General features: G+C 37.5%; 1 pseudogene; it reads left to right on the forward strand.

The window, feature by feature from the left end:
• Positions 1–6,122: 6,122 nt before the first annotated feature.
• The window catches only part of LOC116888105, a 109,656-nt pseudogene continuing 102,327 nt past the window's right edge, over positions 6,123–13,451 (forward strand).

Raw genomic sequence — 13,451 nt, forward strand, 5'->3', positions numbered from 1 at the left:
GTTGGACTCTTTTCCAAACAAAACCCAACAACAAGAAGTAAATCTAGTCAATACACAATTTGTATGGTGAAAATAAAAAGAAAAACATAAGCTACATTTATAGATCATTTAGTGGTGTTGGGACATGCCTTTAATCCCAGAATTTGGAGGCAGAGGCAGGCAAATCACTGCAAGTCCAAGGCCAACCTGGTCTACAGAACTAGCTCCAGGACAACACTGCCTCCAAAAATGATAGCTTTGGAACTCAATTGACTTATCAACAAATCCTGTATCTCTTCTGTGCTTACTATCTTTCATCAAATGACAAGTCCCATGATCACTCTGATTCCCAGAATTCTGTGCAATTGTTATAATAATCACATCTTCCAGCATTGTTTTAGAGGGTTGCTAGCATAATATACTATATAGAATATATATCCTGGCATGTCATACAATTTCATGACTAGCAACTATTATTATTGTTTTCTAATTCATTAGTTCAGAAATTCATAATTGTATTATAATGAATGCATTCTTTATTGAATGAAAGGTCATTATCTACTTATTATTCCTACTATTGCTAGTCATTCTCCAAAGTAGGAACTGGTTAGTGAGTTAGTTTGATGTGATCTAGTCATTTCCAGGTAGTATGAATGTTAAAGGTTATAATTCAACCTTAGGTCTGTAATGCTACAAGCAATCTGGAGCAGAGGCAAGAGATTCATATGAACAAGTGAGGAGTCTAATTACCAGAGATGTTTTCATTAAACGGCTGGAGCTTACACTGTGATTGTGTTACATTTGCTAATGGCAGTGGTGAATGGCATGCTCAGTGCTTCAGCTTGGGAGGCATGTCCTGGGGCTGCTGTAACAGCTGTCTGGGTCAGCCAGTGGAATGGAATATCTGACTAATAGCCAAATAAACATAGTGTTCTCTGCCTCATGCCATATTAAAATAGAAGGAAATATGTCTAATATGTGAAAATGATGCCATTTACTTTCTTTAAGGATATGAAGGTTCATTCCCCATGGTATAAATGAGCTGTTGTCATGAAACACATAACATTACCTCTTTTATTCTATTATTAGTGTAAACTCATTGTGCAAATAATGGGTTTAAACTTCAGTATGTGTCCCACAGAAGCAAACATAATGGTGGGTTATAACATTTTGGTACATGTATCCTGTACTTTGGCCATCCTCACCCACACCCCACTTTGTTTTAGAATATACTTGGAGCAGAAGAACACATGTCCCTGCCATTATTATTTTATTCTCTTCTTTAGGATGCTCACACAAACATTGGTAACCTCCAGCCTTAGATTACCTTAACATCTCTAAGTTGTCAAATCTGCTGTTGTTCTTTGGTATTGAATTGAATTTCAGATATTGTCATATCAAAAGTCACTATATAACCAGACTTTATTCTTTCAGGAACAAATGTATGGCGGAAAAAGTTGGGGGAGAAGGTAGAAGGGCAAGAAAGGGGTTTGATTATGAGACTCTAGCTGTAGATAAGGCTAGTTATGAACTAACAATGATCCATTTGCCTAACTGGCACCAGGATTAAAGGGTGTGTGCTACCATACCCAGCTAATGAAATCATTCTAAAGGAATTTCTTTGACTTTGTGATGAAATGACTTAAGGTGATGCCATTCTGCTTTGACTGTTTTGCATTTGTTTGGATAGTTCTCAGCCTTCTATCTCCCTCCCTGTCTTGTCCTTCTTGACAATATATTTGAGATTCACAGCCATATCTATGGTCCAGATCTATTAACCAAAATAATTACTGTTATATCTAAAATAGCTACTATGCTCTGCCAAGAATAAAGGATTCAAGGTTAATCTGACCCTTATCTAACTTGGGTATGTCTTTATGGTCATTGCCTTTAAAAATTAAATTCCTGAACTTGGCAAAGAAGAGACTCACACCTTCTCTTGGTCTATCTATCAATGAAAATGACTTAAAACTTTTAATTGGCTTTATCAGTGTGATTATTAATAACTCTCTTCATGCATCATGACTGTGACTGTTGAAATAATAGACACCAAAATGTATTTCCCTGGGAAGCTTCTTTGGAGAAAGCAAATAGCTAAGGCCCTGAGGGTATCCAGAGGAGAAAGTTTTACAGTTCATTTGATGACTTTGTAAGAGAAAAATAGAGCTAAAACTGGGATGGACAGGAGGATCCACCTAGGTAGACTGTTTAGTTATATCTCTTGCTGTCTATTTAAACCCTACCCTCAAGTTAGGACTTTGAAAATGGACTTGAGGGAGTCCTGGATTTACTTTGTCCCTTCTCCCTATGTAGATACCTTGAACAGATTTCTCTTTTCTCTTTTTCACTGTCAGTTTGGGCCATTTTAATTGACTTATTGATGATGGGTAGCTGAACCTGGTTTGCTGATGCAAAGGTTATGAGTCCAATTCCAGTAACAATGTAGAGACTATGAAGAGAGACAAAATGCATCCACTGGGGTGTCAGCACCATACCACAAATTAATTCTGGATGGAGAAAAATAAAAATGAGATGGGTGTTTCTTACAACTACTGAAGTCACTATAGCTGCTATCAGTTCTTGGTGAAATTGAATTTGGACTTCATTCAGAATTCTGGAGAACCTCTGACCCTTGATAATCTCTCCCAGTGAGAAGGTGAGTACACCTCTGCTTTGCTTTCCTAATTCCTTTTGGGTTCTTTTGAGCAACTTGGGATTCTTTTGAACCATTTGGGTGGCTGCCATTTGATGAGTGGCTTTGTCTTTGGAGCTCTTCTGCAGAAATCTTAGTTGACAACGATGATGATGATGATGATGATGATGATGATGGTAGTGGTGGTGGTGGTGGTGATGATGACAATGATAATGATGATAATAATGCTTTTTTGAGACAAGATTTTAACTGTGTAGTCCTGGCAATCCTGGAACTCTGTAAACAAGACTGTCTCAAACTCAGAGAGACCCTTCTGTCTCTGCCTCCTGCTGGGATTAAAGGCTATTATCATATGGCTATATTTATAAGATACTGTCTGCAGCAAAGCTTTTTCCAGAGAAGAGAGAAAGCTCCCTAGTCACCCTAACTAGTCTCACACAAGCCAGACTTGTGTTTCCTGCTGATTCAGGAAGAGACATGATTGAATTCTCCTTTGCGCCCAGACTTAATCTTTTCCTCACGTGTTCTAATCCTCCCAAAGTGCTTATTAGCTCCTAAGAGGTGACAAGGTTTGATTTCTTCAGGCCATAATGTTTGACTAGACTTTAATGGGTAGGCTCACAATCTAATCTTTTGTAAAAACATGCCTTGTCATTTTGGAAGTTCTTTGAACAAATCCGGGCATCTGCTGTGTGGCAGGAAAGGTTTGGGGGCTCCCTTGACCCAAAATCATTCTGTTGAACCATGTGAGATAAACAAGGGTTTTGGAGTGGTCTCTGATTGATGAAATGAAGTCTTTACTCTATTGGTACCCTCCAGGAAGAATTTCAGACTAGTCTTCAGGATACTTCCTAAGATTGCAAGCAACAGGGCAAAAGCCTCTTCGTAGTGAGAAAGCTCCAACCATTTTCTTTCTTGCATTTTAAACTTAAAATACATGCTAAGAATTGTGATTGACATGGTGTTTTTTGAACTTGTATTTCTCTTTCGCTAATGGTTAGCATTTTTGTTGTTTGTTTTTGTTTTTGACACATGGTCTCTTGACATAGCCCAGACTGCGCTGACCTTATAGAGCAGGATGACCTTGAACTCACAAATCCACCGACCTCTGCCTCAGGGATGGGAGTAAAAGCAAGCATTAGGAAGCCTTACTTCATTTTATTTTAGAGCAATTGTTTTGGCAGTATTTTAAAACTAGGTAAAAATGCAAAGATTTAGATGCAATTTGAACTTGAAACAAAACAGGAACTGGCTTCACCCTTCCTAGTTTTTTTTTTGAAATACTAATTAAAATGTAAATTTTACGCTTACTTAAGGTGTTATGTCTGGTGCTTTCAAATGTTAATATTGGAAACTGGGGCTGGGGAAAAGGTTGATCATAGAATTTAGGAGAAATAACAAAGAGAGTAAAAAAAAAACCATTTTATCAAGTGTTCAGAAGAAAATTTTGATCTGCTTTTGCCAGGCAGTCTTAAAATGTAAAATCAAAAGCTTAATGTTAGGATTGAACAGTATATCAAATATGATACTGTTGCCTGGGTCCAGTTAAAATGTACATATGTTTTGTCAATGTATAGAGATGGACTATTGCTTTGTAGTAGCTTCTAAGAGATCTTTTGTCATAAAAGATGTTGCTGGGTACCATGATTCCCTTTTATGAGTTCTTAATTTTGGGGATGTGGAAATTTGGAAACAGGATTCAGAAGAAATCTTGAGGACTGCTCTTCTTCTTGTTGTTGTTTTTCTTGTTCTTGTTCTTGTTTGAGAGAAAGGCAAGGCAGATGACTCAGGAATGGAGGTGCACAAAGCTGCATGAAAGGGCTGGAGTTTTCCACAGTGAATAAAATGGGTAGGCAGGGTGCAGTGCCACACATTTCTAATCCCAGCACACAAGGCAGAGGCAGTTGGATCTTTGTGAACTCTAGGCCAGCCTGTCTACAAGGACAGTCATGACTACTTAGAGAAAACCTGTCTCATATTTAAAAAAGAAAAAGATCTGAGCAGATATGATTGTGATTTTGATCCATAACTGAAGAAGAAATAAAAAAGGGAGCAGAAAAAGTAAGGTTTTAAGAATGTTTTGGAGTGTTAGAGGTCAGAAAAGCAGACAAGATTAACTGTAAAAGATCTATAGGGTGTGAACTACAGTGTGTAGTATTATAATTTTTGGAGTAGATGAGAGGGGCTTGTGTCTACCCACAATCAGAGACAAAATTCTGCTTCTATTTTGAGAAGGAACTTTCTCTTACTGTGCCTTGGGCAACTCTGATACCCCCACCCTTCTTCTATTCTTATAGTACTTTGGACCTTGTGAAAGGGCTATTGTAGGTCTTCCTCTTTTTTGTTTGTTGTTTGGGGAAGTGTGAGGTAGGTAACAAAAAGAAGGTAGTCCATCCTCATTGACTTCCAAATCCTACTAATAGCTGTCTCCTGCCCAGCCTAACAGTGTGGTCTATTTACCTTGTAAAATAATTAAGATGAAAACCAGTATTCACAGAACAACGTTTGTGTTCACTGAATTATTAAACTCAGTATTCATGTTCATGAATAGAATGTTCTTATGATATATGCCATGTGCTATATGAACATGATGAAAATTCCATGAGAAACTTTTGTTCATTGTTTTTAAAGATGTTTTAATGAAATACAAGGGTTATGGATGTGCATGTGTATTTATAGTTGCCATACAGTGTCTGATGGAATTTCATCATAAAAATTCATTTGAGGACTTCCTTTTGATAAAATGGAAACCCATCCTGTTGTACAAGGATGTAGTTAAATCCTTCTCCATTTTTTTTCCCTCTTTTTCAAATGTTTTCCTTAGTGAACTGCCCCTTGTTTGCTGGAAAACATGGTCTTTAATCTTGGGCTATTTCCAGGGCTGCTTCCCCTCAGCTGCCCAATGTTAGATAAGCTATAAGTCAACTCTCAAGGTAGAGGAATCATATTTTAAAATGGCAATAACAGTCTGGATAACCGTGTTTAGCTTCACTATTCTGAGTCCTTTCTGTTTAAGTTGAACTCATTAGTTTTCCTTTTCAAATGGAGAAATAGGCAAACTTAGAGATAAGCGTCAGCTCCTATTAGCTTTTTACCCCAGTCGCTGCTCCTTACCCATTTGGGAAGGAGGTAGTGGTTGTACTAGGCATCTTAGTAATGGAGGATTGTTACAGAAGGAGAAAAAAAACCTTTGGTGTTTGTTTGATTGTTTTGTTAAACAAGGCCTCACCCAGTAACTCTGGTTGGCTTTGTTTGAATCTGCTATGTACACTAGGCTGGCCTCCAATTCAGAGATCCACCTGTCTCTGCTTTGTGATGTTGGAGTTAAAGACATGTGCCACCGCAAGCTAAACCTTTTGGTCTTTCATGGTGTTTTGTTTTGCTTTTGAGAGAACATTTCTTTGTGTAGCCCTGGATGTCCTGGAACTGGCTCTGTAGACCAGGCTAGGCTGGCCTCTCACCTGGATCAGCCTGCCTCTACTGCCCAAGAATGCTGGGATTAAAGGTATGTGCCACCACCGCCCAGCTTATTAATCATTTCTTAACAGTAGAAAATCATGCCGCTGCCGCTGCTGCTGTGAAAGGTAAGTAAACAGTTTCTTGGCTTTTAAAGTGTAGAGTGGGTGGATGTGGGTGCTTGTTTTAAAAATTGATGTGTGTGCTCTTTATAGCATTTGCCTGTTGCAGACCAAGGAAATAAAAAACAGTTTGCATTTTTTTATTCTCTGACATGTTGGAACTTAAATGTTGGATTGTTCTGTTTATTTGGAAACTTTGACTTGTCTTTAGATCAAGGCTGAGCAGAATTATGTAACTGACTTAAAAAGCAAGTTTATGTTTTGTTAAAAATTATGCTTATATCTCAGACGTTTGGCTTCTTGAGCATTTTTTTTTTCTTTTACAAAGTCAAAGTCCGAGTTTCTGTTGAAGTCATTTAAATGAACATCTCATAAAAGCAACTTAAAGTTATGTTAGTATATTTAATGTCTAATGCATCATGACCTCAGATATGCAAAGCCATGTATCTTAACTTTAGATATTATGCAAAAGTTTACTGAATTAAAGGCATGTAAGTTTGATACATGCAAAGTCACCAGTAAGTTTTGGTTAGTACAACGTTTCCATAGCAGCTGGGTGGGGCTAATACAGACTGTAGTAGCAACTATAGCCAGTGGTCAGTCTTAACAGTGAGCTCAGTGGGCCAGAGCACTGTCCGGTTTCCCTTTGGCCCTGGGTCAGGGTGAAGACCTTGATTAACCCCCAAAGCGTGGTGAAATATAAAAGCCCCCATGGAAGCATCTACAAGCGGATAAAGAGGCAAACTCATGGAGACTGTAGGTTAGAGGGTTAAGAAGAAGTGTTTTCCATTTAGACAGCTGTATCTACTGCTGATCAACTAAATGAACAACCGATAAAAATGATGGAACTCTTCATGCTATATTGAACTTGAACCTCACTACTTTTTTTTTTTTTTTTTTTTTTGAGTTCTGTTGGCTACTTACTCTAGAAACCAACTTGGCTCCTGCTTAAAAATGTGTAATTGTGAGTCTTCAAGATCCTGATCAAAAAGTGCATTCATGTGTGGTATAATGCTTTCTCATATTTTCTTACTGAATTAAAAAGACATCGGAGAGAAATAAACTGTATGTATCTCCTTGCTATTTGAAATCCTGGTATACAGATATTGGCAGTCACTGTATTTTATTATTGTATAAAAGACTTGTACATGTGCACAATCTGTTTGTAATAATTAATACTTGCCCTGAATTTGTAAGAGATTTAATATTTTGATTATCTGTTTTTTTTATTTTATTAAACATCTTATTAAGCCAAACATTCCAATTTTCCACTTAGAAATAGAAGCTGAAGTCATACATCTTCTTCAGGGTTCTTCTGTGTTCTGAGGGTGGATGTTCCTGGTTCTTTTCTATGCATAGATGTCTATTGTCAGCCTTGGAAGGATTGAGAAGTATTGGGTGTTTGTGTAAAACTGTACACAGTTACTTAATTTTCAAATTAGTTTCCTCATTTTGGCTACAGTTTTGTAAAGGTATATAATTAAATATTGTCTTTATCAACACAAAAACCCCAGTTCTCACCACAAAAGGAAGAAGACATAGTTTATTCTAGAGTTATACTTGAGTCACCTTGGCCGGGGAACTGAGAGCTAGGTTCTGTTTCCACATGGAAGCAGTTTCATGAATGTTCACAGTAACAAAACAAAAAAGTCATAAATCAAAGCCATATTAAATACACTACTAGAAACATCAGAGAAGCAGTTAAAGAAAGATAGAGGAATTTGTCCTGTGGGCCTCAGATGCTAACTAATGATGTTCTTAGCTTTGGGTTGGCAGAAGTTAGTTAGTGGCCTGCTAAATTAATGTATTCCAAGGATTTTTATCTGATAATCACAGGTGGGCAAGGTAATGGCTATTTAGGGAGCTTCAGCTAACCCATGGTAAGGCAATTAGGCTTTGTCCAACTTCTCCACTTCATTGTAGTTCCAATTAGTCTTTGCAGACACACTGTCACATCTGTTACTCAATAGTTGTGTTTTTTTTTAAACTCTTAAAACTGTTAACATCCAAAAGAACTGCAGCTTCTGACAAAGGAACCTGAACAATTTTTTTGAGATGGCTAAGACATTTATTACCCATGGGATAAGTAGAATGAACTTGAGATATACCTAATGAAAACTATATTCATTCCTTCTACAACTTATAGTTGCTTAAAATTGGCCCTAAGTGAGTTGTTTGCATTAACTCTTTGACTTATGTAACTTACCCTCCCAATATTGAACCAACCAGGACAATTCTGATCCCAGGTCACGAGGGGAAAAGAGAATGAGCCATCCTATGGCTAATAAATCAAATATTTATAAGTTATTGACAATGAAAGGAGATTGTCAGAATTGAAATGTGGCCATGCTGGATATGGCAGTGCATGCTTTTAATTCCACTACTCTGGGAACCTGAAGCAGGCCATAAGTTTCAAGTTCATCTAGGCTTCACAGGAGACCCATCTCAAACATGCAAACTAGGTTTGCTTATTCTAGGCCTTCCAAAAGTAAGTGGAAACAAGAGATTAAACAGAAATGGTTCTTGTACATGGGAACCAGAAGTTAATGACTTCTCACCCTTGCTCCTACTTGTATTCTCTTTATGACACTTGCTTCAGACACAGGTATACTTCACTGCAAATAGACACATTAAAACAGTGGGGAAATGTAGCCAGCATGTACAGAAGAAACAAATACATCCTAAGAAATATATGTGCACCCCTTTTGATTATCGAATTGTTGAAAGTGAGACAGGGAAAATTTGGGTTTCCTTTGGGGTTAGAAGTTTTTAATAAGGAAGGAAAATGGGAAAAGGCCCATGCTATACTTTTTTATTATTTATTTTTGAAGTTATAATTAATTGAATAATTTCCATCTTTCTTTTTCTCCTTCCATGCCCTTTCATACACTCCTCTTTGCTCTCACTCAAAGTCATAGCCTCTTGAGTTAATTGTTGTTTTACACACACACACACACACACACACACACACTCACACATACACACACTCACACATATACACACATATTCTTAAATGCATAAAAACAGTATGTTCAATTTGTATAATGTATTTATATGCAAATGGTTTAAACTGAAATGGAGCTAAAAGCATAAGCAGTCACATGGTGAAAGGAGAAAGAAAACAAAAGCAAAACCTAAATATAAACAAACAAACAAAAGCCAAATTCTTGAAAGGAGATTCAAATTGTTAAGGAAAGCCTGCTTAGAAAAGGGAAGAAAAAGGAAAGTTATATTTATTCAGAAGAGTAGGCAGGCCTAAGGCCCTCCATGGCTGTGGTCTCTCTAATTTTCAGCTCTAGGGGTGTGAATTATGGAAAGGTAAAGTATACAGTCTCTTATTAAAGAATTATTTTGCCCATCCGTTTCCCAAAGCTTAAGGTGAGTTCATTTTCCTAGGGGCTCAGCCAAAGTGACAGAAAACAGACCAATTAGAATGCTAGGTTTCCACTCATGAACAGAGAGTCTATTTTCCTGACGGGAGCTTTTCCTACTGTAACATAAGAATGGATGCCAAAAATTTAGTATTTCCCCTGGAAGTTCCTTCTGGGACAGGAGATGACTCGAGCCTCAAAGGGTTTCAGAGGAAGAAATTGCATTCTGGAGAAAGATTTATAACTCTGATGACCTTGCAGGAGAGACTTGGATCCCAGGGGTTTCCAGAGAAGAAATTGTGTTCTAGAGAAAGTTATAAAACTCTGATGATCTTGAAAGAGAGACTCAGATCTGAAACTGTGGCAGCCAGGGACAGCAACTCACCAGACTGTTTATATATACTTGTCCCTTACTGAAACCATACTGTAATGTCAGTACTTTCAAACTGGATTTGGAGGGGTCATTGGATTTCTTTATCTTCCTTCCTTACATGGCTCCATGGAACAGAGCTCTTTGTATTGTTTTTCATTATTAATGTTGATCTTGATTAGACATATTGAGGATGGGTAGTCAAACATGGGAAGTACTCTGTCATTTAAATCACTTAATTTCTGAGATTGCAGAGGGGCTTTGAACAAGCATTGTGAAAACATTAAATACATGTTTTATAAGTTGGGGGAAGATGATACAATTTGAATTCCTTATTATTAACAAAACTTTTGCTGTGTTTGACAGAAAAAACTAATACTTAATGTCTATTATATATGATTCTCCATCTCCATCAAAGTCTCCATTTTCTTGCCTCAGTTTATTTCAGAGGGATATGAGGAGGAAGATATTCTTTAGAATGCATTTACTTGGATATACCTGGGATTTGAGGTTTGCAGTCTGTCAAATTCTAAAAGTGCCTCTAGTTATGTGAACATCCCTGAAATGTGAAATCAGAAATGATAACAGTGAACAACTTGATTCTCATTCTCTATACAAGCTCACTGGTTTAGATATTCAATTTATCTAATAAAGGTGTTTACTACATTCCTTATTCTTTGTGTGAGCTTCAAGAATAAAAGACAGAAATTCACAATTCTTGGGGCATTCATAGTCTCTTTTTCTCTCTCTTTCTTTCTTCCTTCCTTCCTTTCTTTCTTTCTTTCTTTCTTTCTTTCTTTCTTTCTTTCTTTCTTTCCATCTGTCTTTCTGCCTTTTTTTTGAGACAGGGTCTCTATATATAGTCCTGGCTGGCCTGGATCTCACTATGTAGACCAGGCTGGCCTTACACTCTTAGAAATCCATCTACCTTTGCATCCTGGGTACTGAGATTAAAGGAACAAAATCCATAGTCTTAAAGGTAAGAAACATGTAAATAAGAATGATTAATATAACACCCTGTGATATTTGAAATGATAGAATCCACTATGTTGTAGAAAAAGGCAACAATTTACTCAGTTTTAGGTGTTAAAAAAAGATAAGACAATTTTGTTATTGTTGTTGTTGTTTTTAATAAAAGGATATGACACTAAGTTATAATATCCATTATGTTGTAGAAGAAGGCAACAATTTACTCAGCTTTAGATGTTTAAAGAAAAGGCAAGACAGTTTTGTTGTTGTTGTTTTTAATAAAAGGAGACGACACTAAGTTATAATATCCATTATGTTGTAGAAGAAGGCAACAATTTACTCAGCTTTAGATGCTTAAAGAAAAGGCAAGACAGTTTTGTTGTTGTTGTTTTTAATAAAAGGAGATGACACTAAGTTGACCTTCAAGAATGAGTTTTATTAGGAGAGAAGACCTCAAGACCATGATCAGTGGGAGACATTAAAAAGAGGCAAGGAAGCCAGAATTTGGTGTCACGTTTTTAATTCTGGCAGAGGCAGACAGATCTCTGAGTTTGAGGCCAGCCTTGTCTACAAAGTGAATTCCAGGACGGCCAGTTTCTACACAGAGAAACCCTGTTGTGGAGAGAAAGGAGGGGGAGCAACCAGTGGAGGGCAAGAAAGATGGCTTAGTGCAAGGGTCCTCAACCTGAGTGTCTCAGTCTCTTGGGGAGTCAAAAACCCCTCTCACAGGGGTTGCCTAAGACCACCAGAAAGCACAGATATTTACGTTATGATTTTTTTTTTACAATAGCAAAATTATTTATGGAGTAGCAACAAAAATAATTTCATGGTTGGGATTCACTACAACGTGAGGAACTGTATTAAAGGATTGCAGCGTTAGGCAGGTTGAGAACAACTGGTTTAGTGGTTCAGTCTTGCAGAGGGCCTGTGTTCAGTTCTCAGCACAAACACAGTGGCTCATAACTAACCTATGCTTTTCTGAACTCCTTGGACACCAGGAACACATCTGGTGCACACAGATACATGAATTTAAAATACACATGCTTGAAATTAAGTACTTTAAAGCAATTTTTAAAAGAGTATTACAACATGAATAAAGCCTTAAAAGGAATGAGATTTTCCCTTTCGACCCTGGAGAAAAACTTAAAAGGGATAGATTAACTGGGAGTGGGAGGCAGAGGCTGACAAATGTTTGCTGCATGTTCAAGGGCATCCTCGACTGCTTAACTTGTTCCAGGCCAGCCAGTGCTATATAGTGAGACCTTGTCTCCCCCCAAAAAATAGTGGGAAGAGAGCTTAAAGTAAAAGGAAGAGAGATAGCGGTCGGTCATGCACATGTTAAGGAGATAGTACAGAAGATAGTCTTCAGAGAAATCCTCCAGACAAAACAAAATATCTGACTTTGGTATTCTTTCAATGGATAAGAAAAAGATACCATATGATTTCATCTGGGATACCTTATGTGACAAAAAGCATGAAGGATCTAGGGGACCATGGAGATTTCGAATTGTTATGTTTAATCAGTTGCCATGGCTACTAGGCCAAGGTTATCTCTACTGTAAAATTGTCATTGTCTACTACAATAACAAGCAGAATTAAGCATGAGGTAACTACGGAAGAAAGACAATTGAAAACTGTAAGTAGTTCAGCTATATAAAAAAGAAATTAACCACGCATTTGGAAGATAGAGCCAAATTATGGCTTTTTGATGTCACCAAATTTAGTCTTTGTTTTTAAGATAATAGAGCATTACTGAGAGGAGGAGAAGTTGAGATATGGGAGAAGATGTGCGTGGTAGAGTATGATAGAGTGTGGTAATAAAGACTGAAAGGAAGTTAAAAATACTGACAAAGCCGAGCATGATGACATGATGTCTTTATTCTTATGGTTTAATCCATTTATATCATATGTATATTCTTTCAGGTGTGGGGGAGCACATTTCTAGTCCCAGCACTTAGGAAGCAGAGGCCGGCTGATCTCTTTGAGGCCAGCCTGGTCTATACCACAACTTCCAGGACAACCAGGGATGCATAGAGAGACCCTATCTCAAAAAAATACAAAACTACTGATGGAAGGGTGCTTCTTGAAAGAAACAATTTTCAGGACTGTGTGCTGCTGCCAACATCTATTAAAACAGGCAATATGTACTTCACAAGATATGAGATAATCTCTTTACTTATCTTATTTTCCCCTTTCTTAACTTTTCAAACCGAACTCTTTCAAAATGTACTCTATCTAAGGCAAGGTATAATAGACCATGTGGAAATGAACCAAGATTGCTCTCTGTGACAGGTCTTTGCTGTATGCTGATGCCTCTTAAGGGGTATGTGGACTTTATAAAGCTTTTTGTATTCATTATCCCACAACAGCCTGGCAAGACATCACCCTTCTTATAAAGCTCAGAAGATTGCCACTTTGTAGCTGGTTCTTTTCTGCAGCCTTAAGCATATCTCAGTGCTTCTCCATGCTCTTCAGAACAAAGGCTTAATTTAATGACATGGAAAAGCCATGGGTGGAAATGGAATTCTGTA

This window comes from Rattus rattus, chromosome X, assembly GCF_011064425.1.
Source record: "Rattus rattus isolate New Zealand chromosome X, Rrattus_CSIRO_v1, whole genome shotgun sequence".
NCBI lineage: Eukaryota > Metazoa > Chordata > Mammalia > Rodentia > Muridae > Rattus > Rattus rattus.